At 38.2% G+C, this 12373-nt stretch overlaps 1 non-coding gene across 1 annotated transcript; it reads left to right on the plus strand.

Moving 5' to 3' along the window:
- Positions 1–11217: 11217 nt before the first annotated feature.
- Positions 11218–11290, plus strand: TRNAT-UGU (transfer RNA threonine (anticodon UGU)). Its single transcript has one exon. It is a non-coding gene; the product is annotated as a tRNA-Thr (tRNA).
- Positions 11291–12373: the final 1083 nt, after the last annotated feature.

Here is a 12373-nt window from a genome sequence, read left to right on the forward strand (position 1 = left end):
GATCAGTGGTTAGTATTGTATGGTGATCAGTGGTTAGTATTGTATGGGGATCAGTGGTTAGTATTGTATGGTGATCAGTGATTAGTATTGTATGGTGATCAGTGGTTAGTATTGTATGGTGATCAGGGATTAGTATTGTACGGTGATCAGTGGTTAGTATTGTATGGGGATCAGTGGTTAGTATTGTATGGTGATCAGTGGTTAGTATTGTATGGGGATCAGTGGTTAGTATTGTATGGTGATCAGTGATTAGTATTGTATGGTGATCAGTGGTTAGTATTGTACGGTGATCAGTGGTTAGTATTGTATGGTGATCAGTGGTTAGTATTGTATGGTGATCAGGGATTAGTATTGTATGGTGATCAGGGATTAGTATTGTATGGTGATCAGTGATTAGTATTGTATGGTGATCAGTGATTAGTATTGTATGGTGATCAGTGATTAGTATTGTATGGTGATCAGTGGTTAGTATTGTATGGGGATCAGTGGTTAGTATTGTATGGTGATCAGTGATTAGTATTGTATGGTGATCAGTGGTTAGTATAGTATGGTGATCAGTGATTAGTATTGTATGGTGATCAGTGGTTAGTATTGTATGGTGATCAGTGATTAGTATTGTATGGTGATCAGTGATTAGTATTGTATGGTGATCAGTGATTAGTATTGTATGGTGATCAGTGATTAGTATTGTATGGTGATCAGTGGTTAGTATTGTATGGTGATCAGTGATTAGTATTGTATGGTGATCAGTGATTAGTATTGTACGGTGATCAGTGGTTAGTATGTATGGTGATCAGTGATTAGTATTGTATGGTGATCAGTGGTTAGTATTGTATGGTGATCAGTGGTTAGTATTGTATGGTGATCAGTGATTAGTATTGTATGGTGATCAGTGATTAGTATTGTATGGTGATCAGTGGTTAGTATTGTATGGTGATCAGTGATTAGTATTGTATGGTGATCAGTGATTAGTATTGTATGGTGATCAGTGATCAGAGTGCTTCTTTATAATTCTCCTATACTGCCCATACTATGATAGGAGTGCCCCTTTATAATTCTCCTATACTGACCATACTATGATAGGAGTGCCCCTTTATAATTCTCCTTGTTCTATACTGACCATGCTATGATAAGAGTGCCCCTTTATAATTCTCCTATACTGACCATACTATGATAGGAGTGCCCCTTTATAATTCTCCTATACTGACTATACTATGATAGGAGTGCCCCTTTATAATTCTCCTATACTGACCATACTATGATAGGAGTGCCCCTTTATAATTCTCCTATACTACCATACTATGATAGGAGTGCCTCTTTATAATTCTCCTAGTTCTATAATGACCATACTATGATAGGAGTGCCCCTTTATAATTCTCCTTGTTCTGTACTGACCATACTATGATAGGAGTGCCCCTTTATAATTCTCCTAGTTTTATACTTATCATACAATGATAGGAGTGCCCCTTAATAATTCTCCTACACTGACCATACTATGATAGGAGTGCCCCTTTATAATTCTCCTATACTGTCCATACTATGATAGGAGTGCCCCTTTATAATTCTCCTATACTGACCATACTATGATAGGAGTGTCCCTTTATTATTCTCCTATACTGCCCATACTATGATATGAGTGCCCCTTTATAATTCTCCTATACTGATCATACTATGATAGGAGTGCCCCTTTATAATTCTCCTATACTGACCATACTATGATAGGAGTGCCCCTTTATAATTCTCCTAGTTCTGTACTGACCATACTATAATAGGAGTGCCCCTTTATAATTCTCCTATACTGACCATACTATGATAGGAGTGTCCCTTTAATAATTCTCCTATACTGCCCATACTATGATAGGAGTGTCCCTTTAATAATTCTCCTATACTGTCCATACTATGAAAGGAATGCCCCTTAATAATTCTCCTATACTGTCCATACTATGATAGGAGTGCCCCTTTATAATTCTCCTATACTGATCATACTATGATAGGAGTGCCCCTTTATAATTCTCCTAGTTCTACACTGCCCATACTATGATAGGAGTGCCCCTTTATAATTCTCCTAGTTCTATACTGCCCATACTATGATAGGAGTGCCCCTTTATAATTCTCCTATACTGATCATACTATGATAGGAGTGCCCCTTTATAATTCTCCTATACTGCCCATACTATGATAGGAGTGCCCCTTTATAATTCTCCTATACTGGCCATACTATGATATGAGTGCCCCTTTATAATTCTCCTAGTTCTGTACTGACCATACTATGATAGGAGTGCCCCTTTATAATTCTCCTATACTGACCATACTATGATAGGAGTGCCCCTTTATAATTCTCCTATACTGAGCATACTATGATAGGAGTGCCCCTTTATAATTCTCCTATACTGACCATACTATGATAGGATTGCCCCTTTATATTTTTCCTAGTTCTATATTAACCATACTATGATAGGAGTGCCCCTTTATAATTCTCCTAGTTGTGTACTGACCATACTATGATAGGAGTGCCCCTTTAATAATTCTCCTAGTTCTATACTGACCATATTATGATAGGAGTGCCCCTTTAATAATTCTCCTAGTTTTATACTGATCATACTATGATAGGTGTGTCCCTTTAATAATTCTCCTAGTTTTATACTGATCATACTATGATAGGAGTTCCCCTTTATAATTCTCCTATACTGTCCATACTATGATAGGAGTGCCCCTTTAATAATTCTCCTAGTTTTATACTGACCTTACTATGATAAGAGTGCCCCTTTATAATTCTCCTATACTGTCCATACTATGATAGGAGTTCCCCTTTATAATTCTGCTATACTGTCCATACTATGATAGGAGTTCCCCTTTATAATTCTCCTATACTGTCCATACCATGATAGGAGTGCCCCTTTATAATTCTCCTATACTGACCATACTATGATAGGAGTGCCCCTTTATCATTCTCCTATACTGACCATACTATGATAGGAGTGCCCCTTTATAATTCTCCTAGTTGTGTACTGACCATACTATGATAGGAGTGCCCCTTTATAATTCTCCTATACTGGGCATACTATGATAGGAGTGCCCCTTTATAATTCTCCTATACTGTCCATACTATGATAGGAGTGCCCCTTTATAATTCTCCTATACTGTCCATACTATGATAGGAGTGCCCCTTTATAATTCTCCTATACTGACCATACTATGATAGGAGTGCCCCTTTATAATTCTCCTATACTGACCATACTGTGATAGGAGTGCCCCTTTATTATTCTCCTATACTGACCATACTATGATAGGAGTGCCCCTTTATAATTCTCCTATACTTCCCATACTATGATAGGAGTGCCCCTTTATAATTCTCCTAGTTCTATACTGCCCATACTATGATAGGAATGCCCCTTTATAATTCTCCTATACTGTCCATACTATAATAGGAGTGCCCCTTTATAATTCTCCTATACTGTCCATACTATGATAGGAGTGCCCCTTTAATAATTCTCCTAGTTTTATACTGACCATACTATGATAAGAGTGCCCCTTTATAATTCTCCTATACTGACCATACTATGATAGGAGTGCCCCTTTATAATTCTCCTATACTGTCCATACTATGATAGGAGTGCCCCTTTATAATTCTCCTAGTTCTATATTAACCATACTATGATAGGAGTGTCCCTTTAATAATTCTCCTATACTGCCCATACTATGATAGGAGTGCCCCTTAATAATTCTCCTATACTGTCCTAACTATGATAGGAGTGCCCCTTTATAATTCTCCTATACTGACCATACTATGATAGCAGTGCCCCTTTATAATTCTCCTATACTGTCCATACTATGATAGGAGCACCCCTTTATAATTCTCCTATACTGTCCATACTATGATAGGAGTGCCCCTTTATAATTCTCCTATACTGCCCATACTATGATAGGAGTGCCCCTTTATAATTCTCCTATACTGACCATACTATGATAGGAGTGCCCCTTTATAATTCTCCTATACTGACCATACTGTGATAGGAGTGCCCCTTTATTATTCTCCTATACTGACCATACTATGATAGGAGTGCCCCTTTATAATTCTCCTATACTTCCCATACTATGATAGGAGTGCCCCTTTATAATTCTCCTAGTTCTATACTGCCCATACTATGATAGGAGTGCCCCTTTATAATTCTCCTATACTGATCATACTATGATAGGAGTGCCCCTTTATAATTCTCCTATACTGCCCATACTATGATAGGAGTGCCCCTTTATAATTCTCCTATACTGACCATAATATGATAGGAGTGCCCCTTTATAATTCTTCTAGTTCTATACTGACCATACTTAGATAGGAGTGCCCCTTTATAATTCTCCTATGCTGCCCATACTATGATAGGAGTGCCCCTTTATAATTCTCCTATACTGACCATACTATGATAGGAGTGCCCCTTTATAATTCTCCTATACTGCCCATACTATGATATGAGTGCCCCTTTATAATTCTCCTAGTTTTATACTGATCATACTATGATAGGAGTGCCCCTTTATATTTTTCCTAGTTCTATATTAACCATACTATGATAGGAGTGCCCCTTTAATAATTCTCCTAGTTCTATACTGACCATATTATGATAGGAGTGCCCCTTTAATAATTCTCCTAGTTCTATACTGACCATATTATGATAGGAGTGCCCCTTTAATAATTCTCCTAGTTTTATACTGATATGAGTGCCCCTTTATAATTCTCCTAGTTCTGTACTGACCATACTATGATAGGAGTGCCCCTTTATAATTCTCCTATACTGAGCATACTATGATAGGAGTGCCCCTTTATAATTCTCCTATACTGCCCATACTATGATAGGAGTGCCCCTTTATAATTCTCCTATACTGACTATAATATGATAGGAGTGCCCCTTTATAATTCTTCTAGTTCTATACTGACCATACTTAGATAGGAGTGCCCCTTTATAATTATCCTATGCTGCCCATACTATGATAGGAGTGCCCCTTTATAATTCTCCTATACTGACCATACTATGATAGGAGTGCCCCTTTATAATTCTCCTACTGACCATACTATGATTGGATTGCCCCTTTATATTTTTCCTAGTTCTATATTAACCATACTATGATAGGAGTGCCCCTTTAATAATTCTCCTAGTTCTATACTGACCATATTATGATAGGAGTGCCCCTTTAATAATTCTCCTAGTTCTATACTGACCATATTATGATAGGAGTGCCCCTTTATAATTCTCCTATGCTGCTCATACTATGATAGGAGTGCCCCTTTATAATTCTCCTATACTGACCATACTATGATAGGAGTGCCCCTTTATAATTCTCCTATACTGCCCATACTATGATATGAGTGCCCCTTTATAATTCTCCTATAATTGCCCCTTTATAATTCTCCTACTGACCATACTATGATAGGATTGCCCCTTTATATTTTTCCTAGTTCTATATTAACCATACTATGATAGGAGTGCCCCTTTAATAATTCTCCTAGTTCTATACTGACCATATTATGATAGGAGTGCCCCTTTATAATTCTCCTATACTGTCCATACTATGATAGGAGAATTATAAAGGGGCAATTATAGGAGAATTATAAAGGGGCACTCATATCATAGTATGGGCAGTATAGGAGAATTATAAAGGGGCACTCCTATCATAGTATGGTCAGTATAGGAGAATTATAAAGGGGCACTCCTATCATAGTATGGGCAGCATAGGAGAATTATAAAGGGGCACTCCTATCATAATATGGTCAGTATAGAACTAGGAGAATTATTAAAGGGGCACTCCTATCATAGTATGGTTAATATAGAACTAGGAAAAATATAAAGGGGCAATCCTATCATAGTATGGTCAGTAGGAGAATTATAAAGGGGCACTCCTATAATAGTATGGTCAGTATAGGAGAATTATAAAGGGGCCGTATCATAATACTGACCATATTATGATAGGAGTGCCCCTTTAATAATTCTCCTAGTTTTATAATGACCATACTATGATAGGAGTTCCCCTTTATAATTCTCCTATACTGTCCATACTATGATAGGAGTTCCCCTTTATAATTCTCCTATACTGTCCATACTATGATAGGAGTGCCCCTTTAATAATTCTCCTATCCTGACCATATTATGATAGGAGTGCCCCTTTAATAATTTTCCTAGTTTTATACTGATCATACTATGATAGGAGTTCCCCTTTATAATTCTCCTATACTGCCCATACTATGATAGGAGTGCCCCTTTATAATTCTCCTATACTGTCCATACTATGATAGGAGTGCCCCTTTATAATTCTCCTATACTGTCCATACTATGATAGGAGTGCCCCTTTATAATTCTCCTATACTGACCATACTATGATAGGAGTGCCCCTTTATAATTCTCCTATACTGACCATACTGTGATAGGAGTGCCCCTTTATAATTCTCCTATACTGACCATACTATGATAGGAGTGCCCCTTTTTAATTCTCCTATACTTCCCATACTATGATAGGAGTGCCCCTTTATAATTCTCCTAGTTCTATACTGCCCATACTATGATAGGAGTGCCCCTTTATAATTCTCCTAGTTCTACACTGCCCATACTATGATAGGAGTGCCCCTTTATAATTCTCCTAGTTCTATACTGCCCATACTATGATAGGAGTGCCCCTTTATAATTCTCCTATACTGATCATACTATGATAGGAGTTCCCCTTTATAATTCTCCTATACTGCCCATACTATGATAGGAGTGCCCCTTTATAATTCTCCTATACTGCCCATACTATGATAGGAGTGCCCCTTTATAATTCTCCTATACTGACCATACTATGATAGGAGTGCCCCTTTATAATTCTCCTATACTGTCCATACTATGATAGGAGTGCCCCTTTATAATTCTCCTATACTGCCCATACTATGATATGAGTGCCCCTTTATAATTCTCCTAGTTCTGTACTGACCATACTATGATAGGAGTGCCCCTTTATAATTCTCCTATACTGAGCATACTATGATAGGAGTGCCCCTTTATAATTCTCCTATACTGACCATACTATGATAGGAGTGACCCTTTATAATTCTCCTATACTGAGCATACTATGATAGGAGTGCCCCTTTATAATTCTCCTATACTGCCCATACTATGATAGGAGTGCCCCTTTATAATTCTCCTATACTGTCCATACTATGATAGGAGTGCCCCTTTATAATTCTCCTATACTGTCCATACTATGATAGGAGTGCCCATTTATAATTCTCCTATACTGTCCATACTATGATAGGAGTGCCCCTTTAATAATTCTCCTAGTTTTATACTGATCATACTATGATAGGAGTGCCCCTTTAAAATTCTGCTATACTGACCATACTATGATAGGATTGCCCCTTTATATTTTTCCTAGTTCTATATTAACCATACTATGATAGGAGTGCCCCTTTAATAATTCTCCTAGTTCTATACTGACCATATTATGATTGGAGTGCCCCTTTAATAATTCTCCTAGTTCTATACTGACCATATTATGATAGGAGTGCCCCTTTAATAATTCTCCTAGTTTTATACTGATCATACTATGATAGGAGTGCCCCTTTAATAATTCTCCTAGTTTTATACTAACCATACTATGATAGGAGTTCCCCTTTATAATTCTCCTATACTGTCCATACTATGATAGGAGTGCCCCTTTATAATTCTCCTATACTGTCCATACTATGATAGGAGTGCCCCTTTAATAATTCTCCTATACTGACCATATTATGATAGGAGTGCCCCTTTAATAATTCTCCTAGCTTTATACTGATCATACTATGATAGGAATTCCCCTTTATAATTCTCCTATACTGACCATACTATGATAGGAGTGCCCCTTTATAATTATCCTATACTGTCCATACTATGATTGGAGTGCCCCTTTATAATTCTCCTATACTGTCCATACTATGATAGGAGTGCCCCTTTAATAATTCTCCTAGTTTTATACTGACCATACTATGATTAGAGTGCCCCTTTATAATTCTCCTATACTGTCCATACTATGATAGGAGTTCCCCTTTATAATTCTCCTATACTGTCCATACTATGATAGGAGTTCCCCTTTATAATTCTCCTATACTGTCCATACTATGATAGGAGTGCCCCTTTATAATTCTCCTATACTGACCATACTATGATAGGAGTGCCCCTTTATAATTCTCCTATACTGACCATACTATGATAGGAGTGCCCCTTTATAATTCTCCTATACTGCCCATACTATGATATGAGTGCCCCTTTATAATTCTCCTAGTTCTGTACTGACCATACTATGATAGGAGTGCCCCTTTATAATTCTCCTATACTGAGCATACTATGATAGGAGTGCCCCTTTATAATTCTCCTATACTGACCATACTATGATAGGAGTGCCCCTTTATAATTCTCCTATACTGTCCATACTATGATAGGAGTGCCCTTTTATAATTCTCCTATACTGACCATACTATGATAGGAGTGCCCCTTTATAATTACCCTATACTGACCATTCTATGATAGGAGTGCCCCTTTAATAATTCTCCTAGTTTTATACTGATCATACTATGAGAGGAGTGCCCCTTTAAAATTCTGCTATACTGACCATACTATGATAGGATTGCCCCTTTATATTTTTCCTAGTTCTATATTAACCATACTATGATAGGAGTGCCCCTTTAATAATTCTCCTAGTTCTATACTGACCATATTATGATAGGAGTGCCCCTTTAATAATTCTCCTAGTTCTATACTGACCATATTATGATAGGAGTGCCCCTTTAATAATTCTCCTAGTTCTATACTGACCATATTATGATAGGAGTGCCCCTTTAATAATTCTCTTAGTTTTATACTGATAATACTATGATAGGAGTTCCCCTTTAATAATTCTCCTAGTTTTATACTGACCATACTATGATAGGAGTGCCCCTTTAATAATTCTCCTAGTTCTATACTGACCATATTATGATAGGAGTGCCCCTTTAATAATTCTCCTAGTTTTATACTGATCATACTATGATAGGAGTTCCCCTTTATAATTCTCCTATACTGACCATACTATGATAGGAGTGCCCCTTTATAATTCTCCTATATTGTCCATACTATTATAGGAGTGCCCCTTCATAATTCTCCTATACTGTCCATACTATGATAGGAGTGCCCCTTTAATAATTCTCCTAGTTTTATACTGACCATACTATGATAAGAGTGCCCCTTTATAATTCTCCTATACTGTCCATACTATGATAGGAGTTCCCCTTTATAATTCTCCTATACTGTCCATACTATGATAGGAGTTCCCCTTTATAATTCTCCTATACTGTCCATACTATGATAGGAGTGCCCCTTTATAATTCTCCTATACTGTCCATACTATGATCGGAGTTCCCCTTTATAATTCTCCTATACTGTCCATACTATGATAGGAGTGCCCCTTTATAATTCTCCTATACTGCCCATACTATGATAGGAGTGCCCCTTTATAATTCTCCTATACTGTCCATACTATGATAGGAGTGCCACTTTATAATTCTCCTATACTGTCCATACTATGATATTAGTGCCCCTTTAATAATTCTCCTAGTTTTATACTGATCATACTATGATAGGAGTGCCCCTTTATAACTATCCTATACTGACCATACTATGATAGGAGTGCCCCTTTATAATTCTCCTATACTGTTCATACTATGATAGGAGTGCCCCTTTATAATTCTCCTATACTGACCATACTATGATAGGAGTGCCCCTTTATAATTCTCCTATACTTACCATACTATGATAGGAGTGCCCCTTTATAATTCTCCTATACTTACCATACTATGATAGGAGTGCCCCTTTATAATTCTCCTATACTGTCCATACTATGATAGGAGTGCCCCTTTATAATTCTCCTATACTGTCCATACTATGATAGGAGTGCCCCTTTATAATTCTCCTATACTGTCCATACTATGATAGGAGTGCCCCTTTATAATTCTCCTATACTTACCATACTATGATAGGAGTGCCCCTTTATAATTCTCCTATACTGTCTATACTATGATAGGAGTGCCCCTTTATAATTCTCCTATACTGTCCATACTATGATAGGAGTGCCCCTTTATAATTCTCCTATACTTACCATACTATGATAGGAGTGCCCCTTTATAATTCTCCTATACTGACCATACTATGATAGGAGTGCCCCTTTATAATTCTCCTATACTTACCATACTATGATAGGAGTGCCCCTTTATAATTCTCCTATACTGTCCATACTATGATAGGAGTGCCCCTTTATAATTCTCCTATACTGTCCATACTATGATAGGAGTGCCCCTTTATAATTCTCCTATACTGTCTATACTATGATAGGAGTGCCCCTTTATAATTCTCCTATACTGTCCATACTATGATAGGAGTGCCCCTTTATAATTCTCCTATACTTACCATACTATGATAGAAGTGCCCCTTTATAATTCTCCTATACTTACCATACTATGATAGGAGTGCCCCTTTATAATTCTCCTATACTTACCATACTATGATAGGAGTGCCCCTTTATAATTCTCCTATACTGTCCATACTATGATAGGAGTGCCCCTTTATAATCATCCTATACTGCCCATACTATGATAGGAGTGCCCCTTTATATTTCTCCTATACTGTCCATACTATGATAGGAGTGCCCCTTTATAATTCTCCTATACTGTCCATACTATGATAGGAGTGCCCCTTTATATTTCTCCTATACTGTCCATACTATGATAGGAGTGCCCCTTTATAATTCTCCTATACTGCCCATACTATGATAGGAGTGCCCCTTTATATTTCTCCTATACTGTCCATACTATGATAGGAGTGCCCCTTTATAATTCTCCTATACTGTCCATACTATGATAGGAGTGCCCCTTTATAATTCTCCTATACTGTCCATACTATGATAGGAGTGCCCCTTTATATTTCTCCTATACTGTCCATACTATGATAGGAGTGCCCCTTTATAATTCTCCTATACTGCTCCCTCCTTCACCATGTCTGTGTATTGTTCTTCTATACAACCTGTTTCACGTCCTGCTCATGACTCTCTCTCAGGTGTGTACAGCTGCCATCCATCAGCGCTGCCCGAGACACATGAGCGCTCGTCATTGGTCTGTTGTCCAGTGGGCGGAGCCATCCTGTACCTTCCAGGCTTACACCATTCTGGACTCATTGGTCAGTTCCATATATAAGAGGCTCCATAGCTCAGTGGTTAGAGCACTGGTCTTGTAAACCAGGGGTCGCGAGTTCAATTCTCGCTGGGGCCTGGTCAGTATTTTGGGTTGTATTATAGTTATTACTCTGCTGGATCAGTGAGTAAAATAATAAAAAACATAGGAAGTGATAGGACAGAACTGTTCTGTGCCTCTCCCCGCCCCCATCATGTCTCCAGGGTGTCTGCCCCTATGTCCAGCATCACTCTCCTAGTAGTACAGCCTGACATCCCGTTATTGGACGGACAGCATTACTTTATGTTCTCCTAGTAATACAGCCTGACATCCCGTTATTGGACGGACAGCATTACTTTATGTTCTCCTAGTAATACAGCCTGACATCCCGTTACTGGACGGACAGCATTACTTTATGTTCTCCTAGTAATACAGCCTGACATCCCGATGCTGGACGGACAGCATTACTTTATGTTCTCCTAGTAATACAGCCTGACAACCCCTTACTGGACGGACAGCATTACTTTATGTTCTCCTAGTAATACAGCCTGACAACCCCTTACTGGACGGACAGCATTACTTTATGTTCTCCTAGTAATACAGCCTGACATCCAGTTATTGGACAGACAGCATTACTTTATGTTCTCCTAGTAATACAGCCTGACATCCCGTTACTGGACGGACAGCATTACTTTATGTTCTCCTAGTAGTACAGCCTGACATCCCGTTACTGGACGGACAGCATTACTTTATGTTCTCCTAGTAATACAGCCTGACATCCCGTTACTGGACGGACAGCATTACTTTATGTTCTCCTAGTAGTACAGCCTGACATCCCGTTACTGGACGGACAGCATTACTTTATGTTCTCCTAGTAATACTGCCTGACATCCCGTTACTGGACGGACAGCATTACTTTATGTTCTCCTAGTAGTACAGCCTGACATCCCGTTACTGGACGGACAGCATTACTTTATGTTCTCCTAGTAATACTGCCTGACATCCCGTTACTGGACGGACAGCATTACTTTATGTTCTCCTAGTAATACAGCCTGACATCCCGTTACTGGACGGACAGCATTACTTTATGTTCTCCTAGTAGTACAGCCTGACATCCCGTTATTGGACGGACAGCATTACTTTATGTTCTCCTAGTAATACAGCCTGACATCCCAGTGCTGG

This window comes from Hyla sarda, unplaced genomic scaffold (assembly GCF_029499605.1).
Source record: "Hyla sarda isolate aHylSar1 unplaced genomic scaffold, aHylSar1.hap1 scaffold_459, whole genome shotgun sequence".
Classification (NCBI taxonomy): Eukaryota; Metazoa; Chordata; class Amphibia; order Anura; family Hylidae; genus Hyla; species Hyla sarda.